Here is a 6,135-nt window from a genome sequence, read left to right as displayed (position 1 = left end):
GCGGTAGCACGCTGGCCTGGCATGCGTGCGGCCCGGGTTTGACCCTCAGAACCACACACAAAGATGTTGTGTCTGCCGAAAACTAAAAAAAATATATTAAAAAAAAATTCTAAAAAAAAAAAAAAGTTCATTATCTCTCAGCAGATTTTGTTTTCTTCTTGTGTGTTTTGTTTTGCTTTGAGATAGGGCCTTGCTATTTTGCTTAGGCTGGCCTCAAACTCCTAGGCTCAAACAATCCTTTTGCCTCAGCCTTCAGAATGGCTGGGACTACAGGGACACCACCACACCCAGCTCTGATTTGATAGAAATTTCATCTTAGGGGATGGGGTTGTGGCCCAGTGGTAGAGCACTTGCCTGGCATGTGTGAGGCACTAGGTTCGATTCTCAGCACCACATATGAATAAATAAAAAATAAAGGTACATCAACTAAAAAAAAGAAAACGAAATTTCACCTTAGCACAGGCCTCAAGACAAAATTAGAAATGTCCATTTCAGAATTCTTTTTTCTTGCTCTTCACAAACCACAGTGTGAATTCCTAAAGAGCAGGTTGCCCTGTCACAAAAGCTCCATTCGGCTTCAGAGTCTGTTGTTATTTTCCCTGCGTGGAGGACAGATTTTTGTTGTTGTTGTTGAATCAGGATCATATTTGCATCTGGTAGGATAATGGGCCATATTCTCTTCTGTCCACACATGGCTACAGTGACGATAGCAAGAATCACTCAAGACAGAAGCTGGCTCAGCCAGTACTAAACTCAGCCTGATTTTAAGAAGTAAATGGTCAAGTTAATAGTTATCGAAGAGCAAAGCAGCTAGTGGATTTGAATCCTTTGAAATTTCCAGCCCAGGGTATGAAGTAATTCCAGATTGTAATGAGCTTCAGAGTCCTCCCTGACTGTAAATAAAAACATACAACAATTGTATATCGAATCTAGGACTTTGTGTGGCACTAGGTAAATTGATTGCTAAACTCCAAGTCCTGATTCTCCCTTCCGTTGTTGATGTTTAGATTCTCCACTGCCTTCAGAATCTTTCTAATATTCACCTTTCTTCAAAGTGGCCCCAAAAGATGAGTCAAAAATTCCATAACTCTCTCCGCATGGGGAAGCGGGAGACCCAGAAAACTGAAGCGAATTTCCTACTCTCACAACAGGGAACTCTGAGTTATCAAGTGGTTATGGAAATTTAGTCAAAATGGAAAAGACACTTCCTCATCCTTAGGTTCTTTCTTGTGTTTGTTTAAAAATAAAAGCCTTTCCATTTCATGGATTCATGAGAGACTGGGATTTTGACACATAAAACTTGGAATTCCTCTAACTGGTCAGAACACTCCAGTCACTTCTCTGGAAGCTCCCTTCTCCCCCTAATGAGGGCATGGCCATTTCCTAACTGAGCCAATAATTATTGGTAATATTGCCAATAGAATTTAACAGAATTGAACCCAGAGATATTTTACCACTGAGCCACATCCCCAGCTCTTTTTATTTTTATTTTTTTATTTTGAGACAGGGTCTCATTCAATGCTTAGGGCCTCACTAAATTGCTGAGGCTGGCCTTGAAATTGTGATCCTCTTGCCCCAGCCTCCGGAGTTATTGGGATTACAGGTATGCATCATCATGTCTAGCTCACTAATACAGTCTTATAGGCAGGGTCTAGGGACTGGTCAATTAATTCTTGACTCTGGAGAATACTATCCTGGAAACCTGTGTATTCAGGTATGTCTTGTATGGATTTTATTTATTTATTTATTTATTTATTTATTTATTTGTGTGGTGCTGGGGAGTGAACCCAGGGCCTTGTGCATGTGAGGCAAGCACGCTACCTACTGAGCCATATCCCCAACCCTTGCATGGATTTTTTTTTTTTTTTACCCTGCTATGGTTTGAATGTGACTTGTCTCCACCAAGACTCATGTTGAAATTTAAAAGGTGATTAGTTTGTTAAAAGGGATTAATGCCTTTCTCATAGGAATGACTTCTCTCCCCGAGATCGGATCAGTTACCTTGAGAGCAGGTCATTCTAAAATGAGACCACTCCTTGTGTTTTACATCTTTTGAGGACTTTCCAACCTCCAGAACCATGTGCAAAAAAAAAAAAAAAATTCTTTATAAGTGATCCAGTGTCAGGTGTTCTGACAGCAACAGAGAATGGACTAATATACAGCCTTAGGGATTGGTACCTTGACAGTTATGGATTATGAATTAATAATCAACCTACTCTTTTTTCCATGAGTCTCAGAATTCTCCGAACAGTAGGGCTGGGATTGTGGCTCAGAGGTAGAGCACTCACCTAGCACGGGCGAGGTCCTGGGTTTGATCCTCAGCTCCACATGAAAATAAAGATATGGTGTCCAACTACAACTGAAAAATAAACATTTAAAAAATAAAGAATTCTCTGAACAGTATTCTGGAAATCCTTTGGTCACACAAGTAAAATCAGTTTACTATCTCTGGTCTGGGTCATTTAGTAAATGGTTCATGGTAACTCCGAGGGATTTCTGTCTTGAGTGTATGTTATTTCATCACCACAATATAAATCCATGATCTTGCCCATGGACTCAAGACAAAGATTATTGGGAGTGGTCACCCATGGAAAAAATAGAATGAAGCTCTTTGGGGAAGAAGGTCCTTCCTTTTTCCACTCAATGGCAGAGATGAGTCACAGTTTACTGCTTTCAATAGAAGGTCAGAGTCAGTGCTATAATTTCAAATCAAGAGTTCAGAGGTTGCAGAAGGGAGGTAGAACAGATGTACCACCCAGGTCTGTTAGGCACGCACTGTTATCTTTAAGACAGGTGGCGTCTGTGATTCTGCCTGAAGACTTGACCTGACTGCAAGAGATCATGTGGCTTGTGCATGGGGCAGATAAAAAGCACGGGATAATCCATGCCACTTTCAGGAGCAGAATTTAGCCAGTAACAGATGAGAATCATGGGACAATATTCCAGTGGCATAACTCCAAGGAGTACTCTTTGCAGTTTCCCAGGTGTCACCCAGCTGCCCCATACCTTCTCTATGTCTCCCATCTTCATTCCCCTATTGTAGCCCTTCTCAATAACCTGCTTGTACTCCAATCCCTGTCTCAAAATCTGTTTTCCTAGAAACAAAGACAAAGGGGACCATCACCAAAGTGGGAAGTGACATATTTTGGGGGGGGGGGTTGTTGATGGACCTTTATTTTATTTATATGTGGTGCTGAGAATCAAACCCAGTCCCTCACATATGCTAGGCAAGCACTCTGTCACTGAGCTATAATCCCAGCCCCGGGAGTGACACGTCTTTTTGAGAGCTGATATTAGTTAACAAGTATTTTAAGGAGCTTCCTGTAAGTAATAAAGAATTTTGATTCTTCAAGCCCTTTGTGATGGTGTATACCTGTAATCCCAGCAACTGGGAAGGCTGAGGCAGGAGAATCTCAAGTTTGAGGCCAGCCTAGGCAATTAAGGGAAACTGTCTCAAAATAAAATAAAATTGGCTAGGGGTATAGCTCAGTGGTTGAGCACCCCTGGGTTAAATCCATAGCACCAAAAAAAAGAAAAAAAGAATTTTTATTCTTTACTCTGTAAAAAGATACAAAACTATTCTTGGGGCAGGGTGGGGACACCAAAGGAGCTACAAAAAGGAGGTCAGAGCCCCTAGCCTACTGAAGCAGTGAGATGCTGGGGTTGCCAAGAGAATGCCCAGGTTTCCTGTGCTGTGTGCCCCCAAGAGCCTGGGACTACGGAGAGAGGGTTCAGGCTCCAGCACCACCAGGAACTGCACCATAGGTGACAATGATAACCAGAAGATATTGTCATGATATTTCTCATTTGAAAAAACATTATAGGTATATTCTTAAAAAAAAAAAAGAGTCACTTTAGGATTCTGAATGTCATTTGATGAAAAGTGCTTAGGTTTTGTATTTTTAAATTAAAAAGAGTGGGCTGTGGGGCTGGGGTTGTATCTCAGTGGTAGAGCGCTCTCCTAGCACATGCAAGGCCCTCGAGTTTGATCCTCAGCTCCACATAAAAATAAATAAGCAAAATAAAGGTATTGTGTGTAACGAGAGAGAGAGAGAGAGAGAGAGAGAGATATGGAGGGCGGGGGTGGGGGTGGCTGGAGATATAGCTCAATGGTACAGCATTGGCCTAGCAGATGTGAGGCTCTGGGTTTGATCCCCAGTACCCAAAAAATAAATAAATAAATCTGAATCACTGTTAAATACCCATATTTCTAAAAACTAGAAAAAAAAACTGTTGAATAATATTCTTCTTTAGCAGAACTTAAAGCTACTGACCATCTTTCAGTGCTCCCAGTTTGCTGAAGGGGTCAAAAAATCCTAAATCCTGGGAGCCTACATGGAAACACACTTTCTATGGCTCAGGGTTTTTTACAGGCTGTACATTGTAAAGCCAGTGTGTAACTGACTGGTCCCTGGCAGAATTGGCCAACACGACTAATATGCTTTGATGTGGTAGCAGAGACACAGATTTCTCATGGAGCATTCTCATGAGGCCAACTGGCTAATCCCTACCCCTGGTATCCAGTGCCTATCCCTAACTCTTCACCTGTCCACGAGAATTTCTCTGGAAAATTCCTAAGCTTGTGCCAGGCAGTTAGAATGCTTTATCATGTCTACCCTCCCTCAACACGTAGACATGAAGGGAACAGAGCCTACTCAAGTTCTCAATTAAGTCGCCCGGTCTTTGACCTCCCTGCTCTAGGGAGACCACACTTTGGAAGAGAGGGTGCCTTAAAGGCTATCCTTGTTGGGGCTGTTGCTTTAAATCTACTGTGGTCACAGTTTCACTATTGTGAAGAGTTATTGCAGAATATCCAGATCACTGCATTTCTCAAATATGTTTCTCCAAAAGAAAAATGTCATTATGAATCTGCATAAAAATGAAATTCAAGCCTATTCATAACTTTAAATTAGGATGCCATTAATAAATCAGGAACAGTAGCTGAAAATGTTCTCACAAAAAGGAATACTAAAAGAATGAAAGTCCCAGATAATTTTCTTGTATTCAAGAAATTGAATACAAGTACTAAAAAATGCCATGCCAATTACATAAAAAGAGAATGTGTATTTCCTGAACTCTGCAAAAATGAATTCAGTAGGGGAAACTTCTAAAGCTAGATAACAAGGGATGGGAGCATCTTCTACCTCTACTTATAAAAGACAGAGACAGTGCTCTCCAAATTCTTAGACAAATTGTTCCTCTTGAAAAGCACCCTGGTTTTCTGCAGATAGCAACCTCACAGTGTATCTCTAGTCTAGGGACAGTGCACCACTGGATACAATCAAGACACCCAGTTCAGCCACTTCTGAATTGAGATTCCAGGTGTATTTGTTTGCTAAGGCTACTGTCACAAAGCACCATGAACTGAGTGGCTTAACAGGACTGTATTGTCTCACAGTTTGGGTGGCTAGAAGTCAGCAGGGTTGGTTCCTTTGGAGGACTGTGGGGAAGGATCTGTTTCTTTCTGGCTTGCAGATGGCCATCTTCAGTGGTTCACTGTATACTTGTCTCAGTGTCCAAGTTTCCCCTTCTTATCAGGACACCAGTAATCCTGGATTAGGGCCCACCCCAATGACCTCATTTTAACTTGATTGCCTCATTTTAACTTAATTACCTCTGTTAAGGACCCTATCTTCAAAACAGGTCACATTCTGAGGAACTCCATATTAGAGCTTCAATATATGAACTTTGGAGAGACACAATTCAACCCACAACACCAGACAATCTCTCTGGCTTTGGTTTCTTGATCTTTAGAGGAGGACATTGGACTTAATGCTCCTTAAGGGCTCTTTTAATCCCAGTGTTCCAAGATTTGCTCAGCCTTTTGGAAGCTGCCAAGCCTGGCCCCGTTATCCACTGAGCTATAAATACAAGAATTTTCCCTTCTTGGTCCTGCCAGCCAGTCCTGGAGTGGGAAATATGTGAGGAAATGCTACAAGGGTGGAGTTTTCCTTTAACCTTTGTCATTTGAGTTCTGCAATGGGACAAACATTCAGGGTGTGGTGAAGTAGGGGTCCTGACATCCTAGAGCTAATAATCAAACTTGAATGACATTTGTTCTTTTCCAGAGCCCAAGGTTTTATGCGCTCCAACTATAGATGACAAAATAGTTCCAGGAGAGCTGCAGTGTTTTGT

This window comes from Marmota monax, unplaced genomic scaffold (genome assembly GCF_021218885.2).
Source record: "Marmota monax isolate L192 unplaced genomic scaffold, Marmota_monax_Labrador192_F-V1.1 WCK01_AAM20220418_F8-fsc00037, whole genome shotgun sequence".
NCBI lineage: Eukaryota > Metazoa > Chordata > Mammalia > Rodentia > Sciuridae > Marmota > Marmota monax.
The sequence above is the reverse complement of the archived record's forward strand: the minus strand, read 5'-3'. Positions refer to the sequence as shown.